The following is a 19,600-nucleotide window of genomic DNA, read 5'->3' on the forward strand; positions in this document are numbered from 1 at the left end:
ATTGAGACTGTATGGAGAGTGTGTAAAGGCACCGTAGGGAAATTTCTGCAGCGTTGCCGAACCAACTTGACAACAAAACGCCCCCTCACATGTTGCCAATGTTGTTTCTACTGCGCTGCAGAAGTTTCTCTGGGAAGCCCTTAGGTATCCTCGATACGGCGCCGATCTCTCCCCATACGATTTCCTTATTGCTAGAGACCTCAAGGAAGACCTTCGTGGCCGTCGATTTGCTTCGGGGGAAGAGGAGCACGCCCTGGTTTCAATCATGGTTCCGTAGGCAACCGCAGACATTTTTCGATGAAGTATTTCAACTTGTCGTCTCACATTGGGATAAATGTATTAAGAGTTCTGGCGATTATTGTTGATGTAATAAACAATTTACTACTCTTTTCTATCCGTCTCGTTTTCATTCGAGTGCCCCTTATAGTAGCAGCACCTGTTAACATGATGTTCCACCTTCGATCATTTGTTATTTGGGCAGTGTGTACAACTTTAGCGCACCAGTTTATGGCCAATTCTCGACTCGACTACCACGCTGACAGAAAAAGACGGAACAATACACTCTTCAGGTGAGACGCGTGTTCCCGTACTTGCTTCCCGACTTGGCGGGCGGCTTCGAACAGTTCCGTGTTACCCTCCTTGCTTCCTGACTTAGCAAGCGACTTTGTAATGCGTAAGTATTCAATTCGCCGCTGCTGCAGGAGCACCCACTCTCCCACACAGCAGACGAGGAACCGCGCTACAAACTTTACAAAGATATTTAGGTGTATGCCATTACATTATTAAGTTTATGCGATGGATCTTTAAGACAGTGACAGACAGTTTGCACAATTTCCCATCATCTCTACCTCTGCCAGCAAGTGGTAAGCGAGAAGAGCGGTACTGCAGATATACGTCAAGCACTCTCAGTCCAAGTATGTCTACGTGACATCCATCAGCTTCGATTCTTTCGCGAGTGTTTAGATCGCGGCATGCACTGTAGAGGAGTGAGCAATCGGACTTGATAGCCTCTTCTCGAGAAGGCTGGAATTTACGTGCAGCAAGGGCATCAGGCGGGCAAGAGGGCATTTTTGCTTTTTCGGTCTGAAAGTACCTACAGGACAGCCTTTTATTGGAGATAAGCTGTCGTCCGCTTCACAAGTGTACTGTTGAAAATGTAATGGCAACTAGACCATAACGATGAACGAATTACTTTCTTATTATAGTTGTTTACTATTGCTTAAGTTAAGTTAGAACACGTAATTGATCAGTCTCATATGCTCATATGCAGCACGAAAACTAAAACACCATTCCAGACTAATGCAACGTTCACGTTCGTTACATCTATCACACCACAAATGCACACACAGCATTTCTGTTTTTGCCGGCTGTCCGCGTTTTACCTAAATTTTCCATTTCTACCTCACTTTTTTTTAATGCAGAAATAACATGAAGCCGGATCTGAGACGTCATTCTCACAAAATCCACGCCTGTCTTGATTTGTTCAATGAAAGGAGGAAAACAACAACAGAAGTAAACTGAAACTGGGAATTGTGGTGCCGGTACTCGAAAATGGAGTTCATCTGGGAAAATCTTGGAACATGGTAGTAAAAGTAATTAAACGGTTTATCGGCTGTTCAGAGAACTTTCCATCCACCACTATGACTCACATGGTTAGTGCTTGTAGTGGTCGGAAACCTCTTTCTCGGTACTCTATTGATCATAGGGAACCGATACGTAGAACCGTCTGTTTAATTAAGCCTCCATTCTAAGAGCAGTTTAGTTGAACGCACTGTGTTTCCAGATCTGAATGAGACAATGAATCTGGTTTATGTTGCCTGCCAAATTGCCTCAAAGGACCATTTTAAGCTTCGACCGTTCGCACATTATCACTTTGTGGCCTGAAGAAATCTCAACAGGGGAAACTTGCACTCAATTTTGCTTCCACAAAATGAAAGTCATTCATACATTCAGTCTCCATCGTCACACACAATACGTCGAAGATCTGCTCGTGTTAGTCGTCCGCATTTAACACCAGTTGAGGACTGCTATTATTGCTTGTACACACATACCCGGTGGAGAATGCAACATAGCTTAGCGCTATTTCTTAGAGGCAACTGGGAAAGCTGTGTCGGCCCATAAAGTACGCGAACGTCTCCACGTCAAAATTATGCTCATATGCGTCGAGTACCAATAAGAGTATCAAGTGGCTAACACCCTCGTACGCGGATAACGTGATCAAGGGATGAACTAGAATGACAGTTGGATTAGTGGCGTTGTGTTCTGCTCATCGACGAGTGCAGGACTTTGCTGCCAGATGATCGTCGTAGAAGAATGAGATGACGAGGCACCAAGGCAAGTTTGACGCATGTCATTCCACTGTGAGCAGGGAGGTGGGGCAGTCGAGTTTAGGTCGTGCAGTGTAAGGACAGCATTTTACAAATTGTGGTTCAGTCTTACAGTCAACACTTCGACAATGGGTTCATCATTGAAGACGATCTCCCGGAGTGTCCTTAATTTGAGTTCGGACGAAAATCGTGGCACACAGTAGACTACTGTGTGTGGTGTGTAGCGTAGTCTTTTTACGTTAATTGTTTTTTAAAATTATTCAACAGAGCTTTTATGAACCAATATCTTCTTAAGCCATGTCGATAAAAAGAAAGAAATCTCAATAATGAAAAGACAAAAATGATTGATAACTAAAGGTAACGGTCAGTAATATAAATTCAAATAAGAAAGCAAAGACAATTGGAAAATTGAACATTAGTTAAAGGATACCTTATAAATTGATGTTACGAGAGAAAATAATAATAGGACAGCAGTACCTTATAATAAGGGTCGAAAAATCTCCGTGTTTCATCCTAAAGAAAGGGTGTGGTTTCCAATAAATGCCTGTGTGTGTGTGTGTGTGTGTGTGTGTGTCTTTGTGTGTTTGTTTGTTTGGAGCTGTAGGCTGTATTCTGTTTTCAAACGATGGACCAACATTTCAGGTAATTTGCCACTTGTTTCATGAGGGTGCATGTTATACATCTGACAGCTAATCCTGCGCGTGAGAAGCGGCGACCATACATTAGTCATTACGTTCGTCATGTAACATTTGAAAAAGAATCCGCCTTTCTATAATAGTACAGTGCATATTGCTGTACTTTTCGTGGACGCTAAACGTGAAATTTTTGATGGTCAGATAAACATTTTTGTGCCCTATAAGGTCTCCTGGCCTTAGTTATTGCGAGTTTTCCTATGTGAAAATTTACTGGGTGAAGTATACCAAAATAATCTATAGAAGAAAAGAAAGATGGAATAAGATCAGAAATTAATTTGTATGCTAGTAATTTTTTTAGCTGTAGAAACTATCGGAAAATTTGTTCAATCGATATGTGATATGTCTGATAGAAGGGGCGTGATATTTGATGTAGTCTACATCTACATCTACATTTATACTCCGCAAGCCACCCAACGGTGTGTGGCGGAGGGCACTTTACGTGCCACTGTCATTACCTCCCTTTCCTGTTCCAGTAGCGTATGGTTCACGGGAAGAACGACTGCCGGAAAGCCTCCGTGCGCGCTCGAATCTCTCTAATTTTACATTCGTGATCTCTTCGGGATGTATAAGTAGGAGGAAGCAATATATTCGATACCTCATCCAGAAATGCAAACTCTCGAAACCTGGACAGCAAGCTACACCGCGATGCAGAGCGGCCCTCTTGCAGAGTCTGCCACTTGAGTTTTATAAACATCTCCGTAACGATACCACGCTTACCAAATAACCCTGTGACGAAACGCGCCGCTCTTCTTTGGATCTTCTCTATCTCCTCTGTCAACCCAACCTGGTACGGATCCCACACGACTGTGTTTTGAAGCTGCTCGCTCTTGACACAAAAGAATGTGAATCTTCACGGCAGATGGAAACTGTGTGCTGGACTGGGATTCTCGAACACCAACCTTCGCCTTTTATCCTGAGTAAGAGAACGTACGTGATGTTTCGTGGGTGGAAGAGAGATACTGGAGAAAACGGAAGGGCGTGTTGTGAATCGCACTAGGATAGTTCAGTCGACAAAGCATTTGCCCATGAAGACGAAGGATCAGTGATTTAGCTATATTCCCCCCTACAGTTTTAATGTGTCAGGAAATTGCAAAACAGCGTACATTCTGCTGCAAAGTGAAAATTCAGTCTGGAAACAAAACGATTTATTTAAAATATGCAAGATGTTTTTACGAAGCACCTTGAGAATAAAATCAAAATCGCACATAATGAGTAAAGGTTAAATCAATCAAACTGCAAACAAAATGTAGACGTTTTGCTACCCATACGTGCAATTATTAAGAGCATGATTACAGACTTTTCTTTGAGGCAAATGAATTCACATAGAACAATCCATTCTTGAGGTAGAAATACTTATTTTGATACCCGGCAGGACAGAGAATGAAAACACACATAACAGTGCTGCAATATTCTACACAATTATGTCAGTGTTGTCTGTGTTTTCATTCATAATGTATAAAATAATCTATCAAGAACCGACGGAACACTCAATCAATGGAATTATGCTTTGTTTACATGAAGCAACTTGGATACAACATTAATATTCTATATTACTGGCATTTGCTGATGATATTTGATTTGTTGATTATAGTATGTGCAAGACAGATGATTTTTACTACGTTAATTTTGTGTTCTGTATACTATACAGATACTGCATACACTGTAATTACACTAACACCGGAAGTCAATAAATAGTCCAGTCAACGAAGACCGAAAAATGCCGACTGGGGGAAAAATTCGTGGTGTCTGAAATTTGTGAACAATAATAGGGGACAGTGTCATGAACAATACACTAAAAATCCTGAGTGGTGGGGTGTGAGCTGTAATATAATAAAAAAATTTAACAATTTAAAGAAGGAATAAAAGAAATTGATTGGTAATTGTTCTTTCGCTTGCAATGAAGAGAGAATATTAGTACAGTCGCATTATTATGAAATGTTCTGCGTGTACGAAATTGTGCTATTGTTCATTCACTTTACCTTGCGTCGTTTATTTTTCTATGTCTATATATATATTAATTATATTTCTCGTCTTCTGAAAGCTTCTCCTTCTGTTAATTTTACGAAAATATGACCGTGGACTTCTTTTCCTCCATTTCAATTGTAGACGCAGGCAGCCGACTCCAGGGAACACCAGTGACTCCCAAGATGATGCAAAATATGAAGGAAGTTTTCTTGACTTGGTTCTATTTCACTTTAATAAAAATGCTTAACACTGTCGTTAAGTCTTTTGTTATTTGGGAAACATATATGATAAAAAAGACTCGTAGCCCGTCATACTCCGAGCAGTACAGTGTAACAAAACTTCTACATACGAGAGAGCCTAATTGAGACTGTCTAAAAAACAAAATCATATACAAATATTCGAATGAAAGTCCCTTCATTTGTCAGCGCCTCACCGCACATTCACAATTAACGTCTTTGCCAATGCTTAAGATCGATCGGTGTTTCAATTTTTTTAAAATAAACATTAACTTTACGGTATCCTGGGGGTCCTTCATCATGTACCTACACAAAGCGTGTGATTGGGGAGGGGGGCGAAGTGGGTGGGAGTGGTAAAGACCTCCTTTTTAGCTTTTTCTTTAATGTCTTCAAAGCAGCGGCATTTTTTCCGATTCAGAATAAAACAACATAAAATTTCCTACAAGGAACGCTTTACTCATGTTTTCCTCTTGGCTTAATAGATTTTACGTTGTCGAGTATGGATGAATGGCAGATTATCAAAAATAATGTTTCCGTGTGATAATACTAATGTTTATTGTTGAATGAAGCGGTTTAAGAACAAACAGTAAATGTTTGTATCACAACTAAATGAAGTGGGGCCAAATTAAGGGATGAATTGTGTTCGACGGGTGAAACAAGATGGAAAGACTTGGCTGGATGGTAGAAGCTCTAGGGAAAGTAGCTCTCCAGATTGTGATTATATACTGGAAAATGAAGAGCGAGCAGGCAGTTCCCTATTCTCTGTGCCGTACAACGTCATATAAAGCAACTAAAGGGTATTTCTCAAAATTATACTGACACTCCCGCAGCTCGCCTTATGACTCACTGGCAACACAGTGGGCAGACACTTATGCAAAGAGGGGGTGTTTATTTTCCACAAAGTGTGTTAACATTGCATTGAATGCAGATATGAGTTGCTAATGGTACAATCGCAAGGAAAGCATATGGACCGATTCTACGTTAATCTCTGCACGCTGTTCAGTACTGCTACGGCGGAAACTGAGTCTTAGTCATACTGTACAGCACTTGTAGCGTTCTTGTGGGAAAGACGACTTCCTCCACAACGAGCGCTGCTCGCTTTTAGTTTACAGACAGACTGTTACCTCCCCATTCTGCCCAGCATTTTCTTTCCAAATCTCTCATCTACGTAGACAAAACAGTTTCAGTGGGCTCGTGTTTATTAGTGGAGTTTTGCTCAGTTATTAAGTGAGCTTTAATGTAAAACATGTTACCATAAACTATGATTGAGAAGTGCTTAATTTGTAAGTTTGATACGGTCAGTAATCTATGAAGTGTTGGTGGGAAATGAATTGGATTCTCAAAATTATACTGACACTCCCGCAGCTCGCCTTATGACTCACTGGCAACACAGTGGGCAGACACTTATGCAAAGAGGGGGTGTTTATTTTCCACAAAGTGTGTTAACATTGCATTGAATGCAGATATGAGTTGCTAATGGTACAATCGCAAGGAAAGCATATGGACCGATTCTACGTTAATCTCTGCACGCTGTACAGTACTGCTACGGCGGAAACTGAGTCTTAGTCATACTGTACAGCACTTGTAGCGTTCTTGTGGGAAAGACGACTTCCTCCACAACGAGCGCTGCTCGCTTTTAGTTTACAGACAGACTGTTACCTCCCCATTCTGCCCAGCATTTTCTTTCCAAATCTCTCATCTACGTAGACAAAACAGTTTCAGTGGGCTCGTGTTTATTAGTGGAGTTTTGCTCAGTTATTAAGTGAGCTTTAATGTAAAACATGTTACCATAAACTATGATTGAGAAGTGCTTAATTTGTAAGTTTGATACGGTCAGTAATCTATGAAGTGTTGGTGGGAAATGAATTGGATTCTCAAAATTATACTGACACTCCCGCAGCTCGCCTTATGACTCACTGGCAACACAGTGGGCAGACACTTATGCAAAGAGGGGGTGTTTATTTTCCACAAAGTGTGTTAACATTGCATTGAATGCAGATATGAGTTGCTAATGGTACAATCGCAAGGAAAGCATATGGACCGATTCTACGTTAATCTCTGCACGCTGTACAGTACTGCTACGGCGGAAACTGAGTCTTAGTCATACTGTACAGCACTTGTAGCGTTCTTGTGGGAAAGACGACTTCCTCCACAACGAGCGCTGCTCGCTTTTAGTTTACAGACAGACTGTTACCTCCCCATTCTGCCCAGCATTTTCTTTCCAAATCTCTCATCTACGTAGACAAAACAGTTTCAGTGGGCTCGTGTTTATTAGTGGAGTTTTGCTCAGTTATTAAGTGAGCTTTAATGTAAAACATGTTACCATAAACTATGATTGAGAAGTGCTTAATTTGTAAGTTTGATACGGTCAGTAATCTATGAAGTGTTGGTGGGAAATGAATTGGATTCATAAATGTGGCATCATGATGCTGTCTGTCGATGACAGCTTATTGTAAAGCCCTGTAACCGTGATGTAGTCACTTAGTGATGAGTTAATGAATGACCAAAACACTATTGAACTTCTGTCATCATTAGTTGTGTTAATGGTGGTCTGCATAAATCTCTTCCATTATAACTGCTGGCACTTATATAGTGAGCCGCACTGAGTCAAGCCACTTACCACACATCCACAGTACATTTTGTAAGGTGGGTGCCAGTATTTCTGATGCAATAGAACTGATCATGTTTAAATCTAGAACAGTAATCCTGCTGTAATGGATTGCTTGACTTGTGTTGAAATGCCTGAAGTTCTGTAGCACATAGGTTAGCTACTTCCGTCACAGAAGCAGCCAGTTCAAGCCTCTGGGCCTCTTGAGATGTTGGGAAAGTTGATGCTGGAGAGACGATTTTTATACCCTTAAGACACGAAAAGTATTCCTGCAATTGATAGTGGAGACAATGAAATCGACACTGTCGAGTATACACTATCCAGTCTCACTAATGGGACGGTACCCACGTTCGACATCGATATGAAAAAACCACTCACAGACTGAACAAGGCAGCACTGGCAGTGATGGGTATATGGAGCGTGACGGGGGGACGTGCAAATGAAGTACAGTCGTTGTTGGAATGCAAAAAAAATAGGATGTGGCCCCTCCACGCCCAAATCAAACCAAACGTTCTACTGTGACCTCCGTATAACATGTTAGTTTTCAAATTGGGAGTCACAGGATGGGGGCTGTGATGTTGTCCATGCGTCTGGGTAGGATTACTCATTCACATGGTCCATCAGGACACAGAAAGTGGACGAAAGCGATCGAAGGGTAGCAGTTTGTAAGGGCAGAGGGGAAAAAAAGTGCCAAGGCAAGCGCCAAGGGAAAAAAACCTCTGCGACAGTAGGAAGGGTAGTAAGGGCAGTAGCGGCTTGCTAGCTGCGACAGTGCATGCCAAGTGTGGTTATGTTAGTGCGAGGTATCGTGCATCGTTATCTTCGTCGTTGCGGGTGCTCGTTGTAGGGCCTGCTGCAGCTGCTGCGTCCTTGTAACAGTTCAAGGTCGTCGTACATTAGTGGGCGATCGGTCATAGATCAGCTCACAGTGTAGCGGGTGTGTGTGGCTGGTTTGTGTGCTGTGTAGAGTACGGTTTCCCTGTGATTGCCTGTTTTTCGGCGGGTCGAGCATCTGGGGTTGCCAGTAGCAGCTGTGTTGCAGGGGCTCGCCAGTACTGTCGTGTTAGCGCGCTATGGACCATAGATGTTTAGTTTCTTGCTGATAGTGTCTTTGGTCTATTATGTTTCCATCTATGGTTGTGGTCGTAGTTACCCAGAGAAAGGATGAACGGGTTACGTGAGTGTCTCGTGTTTCCGTACAGTCGTCTGGAGAGTTTTTGGAATACCTGCTAGATGGTATCTAGCCGATATTCCCGGTAAAGACCTGCGGTGCGTACGTAGCGCGGAGCGTTGCTTATGGTTTTGAGTACTTTGTTCTGTATGAGCTGCAGACGGCGCAGGCGTGTGGGCGCAGGATATCCCCAGACAGGGGCTGCGTACGTCATCAGGGGTCGGATAAGTGTCATGTACATGGACCTAGACAGCCCCCTATTCAGTGTGCTACGCCTGTTAAGCATAGGGTAGCGTTGCGTTTGCTTTAGTTTCCGGTCCAGCCAGACACCGACGTATTTGACCTTCTTACTGAAACGCGTATTGGGCGTGCATGTAGCGTTATTGGGTTGCACTGTTGATGTTTGCGCAGTTGTTTCGGTCTTCTAGTGAACAGAACGGCTTCGTACTTGTCGACGTTACTCTAACAAACCATTTCACCAGCCAAGGCTCTGCCACTCTGAGTGCAGTCTGTAGTCGTGAGTTAATGATAGACGGCTACCAATCTTGCGCGAGGATGGCAGTGTCATACGGGTAGATTGCCACCGTCGTGTTCGTGCAGCTGGGAGGTCGTTAATATAGAGGTTAAACAGTAAGGGCCCTAGGATGCTTCCTTGGGGTACTCCTGCCTGGATACCATGTCGTGTTGATTGTTTGCCCTGCACGTCGGTGTTGAAACTCCTGTCCGTGAGATATGAGTGTATGAGACGTACGAGGTCGTCGGGGAACCCAGCGGCGCTGAGTTTGCGTATGAGGCCGTGTTGGAATGCAGAAACGTGGCGATTTATCTGACATGCAAAAGGGCATGATCATTGGCTCGCATTTCCAAAATGGATAGGATTTGTAAACTGTAAGCGCGGCCGTCATGGCTAAAGTATAGCGTGCAGGGCAAAATGGCGCTATTCAAAACTGGCGCTGAGGCAACTTTGGTGTACAATGGGCCGTAGATGACAGAGGTGTGTACGGGGTAATAGACGGGCAAACGTTGTGCAATTGCCCGACCGGACACACCAAAGAGCTACCAACAGTGTGTCCTCAACGATTGTTCAGCCAAAGTTGTTGCGTATGGACCTGCGCAGCACGCGCCTGGTTAATGCGCCCATGCGACCTATGGAGACGAACGCAACTGGACGTCCACTAAATGGCGACGGATGGCCTTTTCAGATAAATCACGCTTTATGTTCTATAGGACAGATAGCCTTTGATATGTACTGCGTTAAGTGTCTGAAAATAAGCACCCTGCTACAATCGTCGGAAGGGTCCAGGTCGGAAGGGGGGGGGGGGGGCATTGTGGTCGGGGAAATGTTTTCATGGCATTCCTTTGGCGATCTCGTCGTTCTGGAAGGCACAACTGTTCGACACAAGCTTGTACCCATCCTTGGGGACCCCGTCCACTCCTTCATGGAGTTTGTTTCCTTGGCACGGTGGCGTCTACCAGCAGGACAAGACAACGTGCTTCACAGCTCGTAGTATACGTGCGTGGCCCAAATAGCACCAGGATGAGTTTAATCCCCTGGCGACCAAACTCCCCGCATTCAAAACCAATTGAGAATCTGTGCGGCGACCTCGATAGTGCTGTTCGTGTGGCGGATCCTCAACACAGAACCCTACCGTAACTGGCCACGGCAGTGGAGTCAGCGTGGCTCCACATGTCTGTTCGTGCTTTCCAGAACCTCACGTTGTCTCGTGGCAGCCCACGGTGTAAAACGTGGTTATTCAGGCTTTTTGACAGGTGGTCACATTAATGCGAGTGGACGGTCCATGTGAGGGGCGGGCAGGAATCCTGCACATGTGCGGTGTTCCGCGTGCACACAGGGGCAAGCTGGCCACCCGTTTATCTCCCATCCCCACCATACCTTCTGTCCGCTCCTTCCTGTGTAATGCGTTTTGTTTCCTAGCTTGCTTTATTGAGTGTATGAATAAGGTTAGTAGGAGTGCTTGAAAGAAACCATGGTTTGAAAGAGTACCTATTACCTACGATACGTTTTATTTAATTATCACAGGTGGAGTTTACAAAACGTTTAATATCTGGAACAAAATTTCTACATACAGACAAACACAAACAGTTACGTAAATTTTCATCACTGATGTTTGCTCTTAACCGAGACTTATTAATTCAGCAAATGGTTTTCCAGCTCTCGCTATATTAAGCGCAGTCTTATAACTTGCACATACCGTTGGGCTATTATTGTTGTCGTCCTAAAAACTTGAAAGCAGTGCTCCATAAAATGTTAGATCAGTTAGATGAGAGACATGACGAGAGAAAGTCGCAGATCTCTCGTGACAACGGCAACTACGACAAATTCAAATGGCTCTGAGCACTATGGAACTTAACTGCTGTGGTCATCAGTCCCCTAGAACTTAGAACTACTTAAACCTAACTAACCTAAGGACATCACACACATCCATGCGCGAGGCGGGATTCGAACCTGCGACCATAGCGGTCGCGTGGTTCCAGACTGTAGTGCCTAGAACCGCTCGGTCACTCCGGCCGGCCAACTACGACAGATTCATCTGGTATCGTCAGATCGCTCTTCTTAAGCTCAGTCAATTTCCCCATCCGCTCAGAATCCGACAATAAATTGCACTCGTCCTTGTGAAATTTATTATAATGGCCTTCAATACTAAACTTCCGCTGACCAGCGAGAATACTGCCACATATTAAACATTTGGAATTTTAACGTTTTTGCACAAAGAAAAAATGATTCTCCCATTACTTTTTAAAAGATAGCAAATCTCCACTTCTCCGTTTCTTGAAATACAACGTTCACTGTACAGTGCTCGCTTCACATCAACGTCCGCAGCTTAGCCTGGCACTACACTGCCGCAACCTGCCGGCTGTCGCCACAGCCCCGGTCGACGCCTGCACGCGAGCAGCACACGTGCAGCGCTGTGCGCTCATGAGCCGCGTGCAACGTTTGCCCGCCCCTGGTCTATGTTGACAGTATGTCACACGTGGGGCAGGTTCTTTAGGAGCTCCAGTAGTTGAGCTTTTTTACACACTGGCTCATTTAACAACTGCAACTGAGGACTCACTTAATAAATTGAAAGTAACTCCGGTATATAAACACGAGCTCAGTGTAATTATTTTGTCTATTCACATAACAGAACTGGTCAAGTAATGCTGGGAAGCTATAGTCAGTCGGCAAACTGAAAAGCGAGCAGCATACGTGGTGGCAGAAGTTTCCTTTCTAAAAAAAAAATAGCTACAGCTGTCGTACAGGACGACTAAGAATTATATTGGGTACTAATAATCGCTTCAGCCGTATTTTGGTCCTTTTTTACTTCTGAATACTCACGGCTGTGGTTGCCCCACCTACAAGATTGCCGACTAACAATTAGTATCTCCTGTAGCATTGCAAACAGTGTACAAAAATTTATATAGATTCTGTCCTTGTGCGTTGCTTGCTTTGTTATTGTTATTAGTAATTTATCTCTGTATTCCATGTAGTATTAACGCACTTTGTGGAAAATAAACTTTCCTGGACCTGTCTGCACACTGCAACACCACTGATACATAAGGTGAACTGTGGATGAGTCATTATAGGTTTGCCGGCCGGTGTGGCCGTGCGGTTGTAGGCGCGTCAGTCTGGAACCGCGTGACCACCACGGTCGCAAGTTCGAATCCTGCCTCGGGCATGGATGTGTGTGATGTCCTTAGGTTAATTAGGTTTAAGTAGTTCTAAGTTCTAGAAGACTGATGACCACATATGTAAAGTCCCATAGCGCTCAGAGCCTTTTGAACCCATTATAGGTTTGTGAAACACCCCGTAGTTGCTGGATTCACATTTGTATTCGTTTTCGAGATAGAAAGTTCGAAGTCGAGTGAAGAAGATAATGGCAATGTGAGAGACAATGTCTGTAACGGAGCGTGCAGCCACGTCTCGATCCCTGAGTCAACAGATGGGGATGTTTGCAAGACAACAACCATCTGCACGAACAGTTCGACGACGTTTGCAGCAGCATGGACTATCAGCTCGGAGACCGTGGCTGCGGTTACCATTGACGCTGCATCACAGATGGGAGCGCCTGCGATGGTGCACTCAACGACGAACCTGGGTGCACCAAAGGCAAAATTTCATTTTTTAGGATGAATCCAGGTTCTGTTTACAGCATCATGATGGTCGCATCCGTGTTTGGCGACATCGCGGTGAACGCACATTGGAAGCCGTATTCGTCATCGCCATACTGGCATATCACCCAGCGTGGTGGTATGGGGTACCATTGGTTACACGTCTCGGTCACCTCTTGTTCACATTGACGGCACTTTGAACAGTGGACATTACATTTCAGATGTGTTACGACTCGTGGCTCTACCCTATATTCAATCCCTGCGAAACCCTACATTTCAGCAGGATAATGCACTACCGCATGTTGCAGGTCCTGTACGGGCCTTTCTGGATAAAGAAAATGTTCGATTGCTGCCCTGGCCAGAACATTCTCCAGATCTCTCACCAATTGAAAACGTCTGGTCAATGGTGGCCGAGCAACTGGCTCGTCACAATACGCCAGTCACTACTCTTGATGAACTGTGGTATCGTGTTGAAGCTGCATGGGCAGCTGTTCCTGTACACGCCATCTAAGGTCTGTTTGACTCAATGCCTAGGCGTATCAAGGCCGTTATTACGGCCAGAGGTGGTTGTTCAGGGTACCGATTTCTCAGAATCTATGCACCCAAATTGCGTGAAAATGTAACCACATGTCAGTTGTAGTATAATATATTTGTCCAATGAATACCCGTTTATGATTTGCATTTCTTCTTGGTGTAGCGATTTTAATGACCAGTAGTGTAGGTGTCCAGATACTTTTGATCAGATAGTGTTCACCTTAAATGCATCAGACGTACCGTCACTCCTGGACTGGACTGCGCTGCTGACAAGTTAGAACAAGGCGGAACGATACCTCAGGTCATGTAACGCGCCGAACTCTTTGGTTCACCGCGGCGACAAGATGGCCTACTCTCCAATAGAGTGGGTAGAACACTATACTACACACGTCAAAAGGGTATCTATATGTTTGCCACTACTTTGTTAACCACAACTAAGCGAGAAGAGCAGTACTGCAGACATAAATCAAGCACTTTGAGTCCAAGCGTGTCTACGTGACATCCACCAGCTTCAGTTCTTCCGCATGTGTCTTGACCACGCCACGCACTAGAAGTAAGTGCGTCATCGGACTTGGTACCCTCTTCTGAAGAAGGCTGGAATTTACGTGCAATTGGCAACCACGAGCCACGTTTCTTTTTTCTATCTGAAAGTACCTGCATGACAGCAGACTCTAATTGGAGATAAGTCGTTGCTTTATTTCGTAAGTATATAGCTAAAAAGATAATGACAATTAGACCATAGCATTGAGCGGATCACTTCTTTATTAGCAGCTCTAATTTTTTATCTCAAGTTAAGGTGGAATACGCTACTGATGAGTCTCATATGCAGCACGCTAACTAATCTTGTTTAATTTAGCAATAAATACGAAATAGATAAAATTTAATGCAGTAGTAAATGTGGATATATGAATTTATGTTGAATTTCATTTGAGACATTCTCAGAGACTTAATGACTGTGTCGTTTTGTTTAATGATAGATGTGAAAGAGTAGTAGAAGTAAGCCGAAAAAGAGAAATCCAGTACTCGAAAATGGCGGTCACCAACGAGTCCCGTAAGACATTGTAGTAACGGGGAAAATATAGTGACTCGAGACGGTTTAGCTGTATAAGTTGTTCAGAAAACGTTTCCATCCACCGTCACGCCTCACATAGTTCGTGCTTGTTTCGATCGGCAGTCTCTTTCTCGATACTCTTTTGACCACTGGATATCGCCAGTTAGTGCCACCTGTTCGGTTAAGGGTGCAACCTCAAGCACTCAGCAGAACACACTGTCTTTCCATATTTGAACGACGCTGTGCGACTGCAGTTTGTTGCCTATGCCTCGGAAGATCATTTTAAACTTCGACCGCTTGCGCGACGTCATTTTATGATCTTCAGAATTGTCGACGTGGAACTTAGTCCTCAGATTACGCTTGCTGCATCCCTGGGACACTCGACTGCATCCACCCACTAGCGACTTGGTTATTTCTATCCCACTGATATATGTTTTCAGCTCTTCCTCTTTTGTTAGCTCGACTATAAGATATTATAGAAATTATTTATTGTGTTAGCGTGTTACACTGTGTCGAGTAGGCGGGGGGCAGACATGAGGGAGGTGCCTCACGCCTCAATTGGTCCCTGAAAGGAGGGATAGTGGGCTCGTTCTGCTCTCTGGATTCTACAGCGGCCCGTTCCTGTAAACTTTAATCTCTCATGTAATTATTTCCCGTGATGCGAGACTCCTTTGGGTACGAGCAGCATTTGGAAAATTTCACCTGGCCGTCTTAGGGGAACTGTGCAAGTATAATTGGATAGTGGAGCTACCACTTTGTGGCCTTTCGACCTGCCTGAGTTTGTTTTAAGTGTCTGCTCCCACAGGGAGACTGGCGTCCCTACGCCTAACAGCCTTCCCTACGCTTTACTTATAACTGGAGAAGACAGGGACGTGGGAAGGATAGGCTCAGGATAGGAGAAAGGAACCATAGGCCATTGTGGGACACACTTCGTCTGGCTCCTCCCCTTCGGCCTGTCCGTCTTGGGTGACCGTTCTGGCAGCTGAGCTTCCGACTGCATCGCTATCCGGATCTAGAGCAATCAAAGACAATACTGCCAGATAACTAGATTTAAGCCAGTTGCGAGAAGAAGTCAAGGAAGACTGACGACGCGATGGGTACCGTAACGAGCAAAACAAAGAAAAGGCCTATTGCCTGAAGTAAAGATAATGATGATGACATAATTATTTCCCATCTCTGGCATAAATATTGCTTTCACGATCTCGATTTTACCACTCCTACATACCATCACAATTTGATTAAATTTCTGTCAGATGGTACTAATTCCAAGCGGACCATCTCAGGGACGAGGGACTTATGATCTCGCTGTTTAGGCCCTTAACTCCCGCCCCCCTCCAATCAATCACCCCAAGTCCAAGAATGATGCTGCCAAAATCCATTATCTACAATGATCACAACCAAAGAACGTAAGAACGCTCGAACCTGTTGCCATTGCAAATCCAATCACCACTTAAAATAGTAACTTGGCTTATAGTCGCCAATATAAGACCTATAGCGTAACCCACTCGACCTGTTCCGAGAAGTGCAAAACAAAACTCTCACCCTAAATCGGAACTAAGTATCGCCATCCACAGGATAGCACACCGCCTCATCCTAACCACTCCTAAAGTTCCACCTCCACCACTGTAGATATAAATAGTTTTCCAGAACTGCACTTCAAAATATCGAATGCTCCCCCGGGTAACATTTATTGCATCATATTATATTAGTCACTCGTTCCACATTTCATCTAAATGGCACCGTAACACGTACTCCCAGAATCACTCCAATTTCACATTTTTTGGTCTAGACACGCTTGTTTGATAACTCTCCTGCTCTAGTACGTACATCATCCTCAATGCCATTTCACCAAGTCTCCAATCACATGCAGAAGACATCGTTTTCCATCAGCCCAAGTCTCGCAGTGCAGCCTGACAGTTTCTCTTTCCCAGCACTCTCATCAGTTCTCCCTGCACGTCCCACTTGTGTTTCTTCACTTTTGAGTCCAGTTCATGCCATTCATCTAACTAGAGCTGATAGGCAAGCATCCAATTAATATTCTCCACCTGCCATAGAGAAGCAGTGTTATCACAGTTTAATCCCAACTGGACACTACAGCATTCAAAATAATCGGCGTTACATCAAGATAAATATGTTTTAGTCAGTGTTAGCTATGATAATGATATATATATGAAGATAGTAACTGTTCTCGAAAGAACAGATACCATTTATGACCGTGCAGCTTCTCTAAAATAAATGTTAATTAATTGAAACACTCACCTGCCGACAGATGTTAGTGATATACCTCGATAGGGACAGCTGAAAATGTGTGCCCCGGCCGGGACTCGAACCCGGGATCCCCTGCTTGCATGGCAGACGATCTATCCATCTTAGCCACCGAGGACACAGATGAATAACGCAACTGCAGGGACTTATCCCTTGCACGCTTCTCGTGAGACCCACATTCCCAACTGTCCACAATTCTACATGTGTAATGTACCTAATAGATATTTGCCCATCCACTCATTACTCGCGCACACTTTGGCGATTCCCGTAAGAGTATCTATTAGGTACATTACATATGTAGAATTGTGGACAGTTGGGAATGTGGGTCCCACGGGAAGCGTGCAAGGGATAAGTCCCTGCAGTCACGCTGTTCATCTGTGTCCTCGGTGTCTCAGATGGAGCCGGCACGGTAGCTCAGCGTGTTCGGTCAGGGGGCTAGCTGCCCTCTGTAATAAAAAAAACTGGGTTAATGGACCAACAAGGAACTGAAACTGGTGTCTTTCGACGTCCGCCCAGAGCAGATACAACGAACAAAAACGAACAAAATGAGATTAAAAAAAAAAAAGATGGATAGACTGTCTGCCATGTAAGCAGGGGATCCCGGGTTCGAGTCCCGGTCGGGGCACACATTTTCAGCTGTCCCTATCGAGGTATATCAACAACATCTGTCGGCAGCTAAGGGTTTCAATTAATTATCACTTAAGATAATAATATTTTTAAACCACGTTAGCTTTTAAATATCTGTACGATTGAGGAGCAGTTATATTCTGCTACCAGTAGTCCCTTACTTTAGGTAAGTGAAAGAAAAAAATTTAAAAGTAATATACGTTGGTTCCCAAACTGCGTGAGAGCGGTGCGATGAATCTGTTGCAGGTACGTTCCTAGTTGTTTCACATAGGAGATTAGCTAACCTACATCGTATTCAGATTCAGGACGCTGGACGCGTGGAGCAGAATGGCTGATCATTTTTCAACTTGCTTTCACCAATCTCAGTGAGAGATGGGCTTCTGCTGAGTTATCCCATTAAGTATGGCACCACGAGACATTTGTTGTCGAATGCGTACCTTTTGCCACGGAAATTCACCAACGTCATCAAGATAGAGGGACATACTATCTCCTAAGTGTGCTTCTGATTCAACTGCACATCATTTTATGTTTAATTGTGAGATTCTCCTGCGTTTCATTTCTTTATTTTCAGGTATCATTGTGAATATCGAGATGGGCGAAAATGACCAAGGAAGTACGAGACGTATGGTGTTGTTGGTTGAGAGATCCCGCGTGTAGACACCGCGTGTTTGCTGAGCTGCTCAGTCGAAAATGCTTTTCTTCTTTTGTGCGGTATGACCCCTTTCCACGTGATTTACGATAGTTGTGTCTTAAGTTGCTTAGTGAGTGCGGTGACTAATGTGTGTGTGTGTGTGTGTGTAATGTTTCTGTTTTATAATTACGAGGACAGGGAGAGAGTGATATCCGTTGCAAGGATGTAGCCTGCTCTCCGAGAACAACACGAAAGAGGCCGACGTGATCATTCGTCGGATGGATCACTAACAGTGGCACATTCCCTCACTACGCGAGCCATTGTGGGGGAATATGGAATGAAATCCGAGGTAATGGCGGAAATTATGATAATGAGGAACTACGTGACACCGACTCGCCTGTCAGTGGCGGCCAAATACAACTGGCGAAACTTTCTCCCCCCGTCAGAATTCGGACCGACTATATTCTAGTCGAGCACCACCGGGCAGGAGAACGTTGGTGACGTCGGCTGCGGAGGCGAGCGAAATGAATAGAAACTGCTCATGACTCGATGCAAAAACAACCCTTTGAATGAAACAGCTTACGTGTTAAACGTCACGCTAGACTCCGATACCAATGGGAAACCACGCCAGCGTGAACATCGGTCGTTATGCCTGAATTGTTATGCAGCTCCGAAACAGGAGAGTTACAAATGGTCCCGTCTACCAAAAGATACGGCTGTGAAGATTTGTGCTGAATACTGCTGGTAGTCCATAACATCCCATCTGCAATCGCGCCAGTCTCTAAAACGTGCGCCACTCAAAAACAAATTCGTAGGTGATTACAGATCTGTGTTAACGAAGGTGCCAGTTCGAGGAAGCCCTTGCACGACGGTACTTGGCATCGCCTGAATTTTCCGAATGGAATGGTCCCGTCACCTTGGGTTAGACATTTTCATGGTCAGCGTCCAGAATACAAGAGACCCAGCATTAATTCAACTGAAGAAAGTGGACGAGGGCTATTGGCGCTGCATTGCTTTACGGACGACGAATAGGAGTTTTAACCCCAGTACTATTGAATTCGACACCATTAGCATAAAAACTTTGTCTCTGGACGCTTTCGTTTTATGATTTTCCATGATAAACCACATTTGTTCCAAGTATGGCCGTTTTTTAACACGACATATATATAAAGATTGTAAAATTGTTTTTGGATGCTTCGGTTAGGAACGTACCGGGAACGAAAAATAACGATAAGAATCGAAGACTGAAGAGACAAGTGCTCGAATTATTAAGATGCAAAAAGGACGGACACATTCTTTCTTTTCTACTTTTCAGTCTTTATACCGAAAAAGCAATGAAGGACGTAAAATAATGTTTCCAAAACGGGATTTAGATTCAGG

The sequence above is a fragment of the Schistocerca piceifrons genome, chromosome 1, assembly GCF_021461385.2.
Source record: "Schistocerca piceifrons isolate TAMUIC-IGC-003096 chromosome 1, iqSchPice1.1, whole genome shotgun sequence".
Taxonomy (NCBI): Eukaryota; Metazoa; Arthropoda; class Insecta; order Orthoptera; family Acrididae; genus Schistocerca; species Schistocerca piceifrons.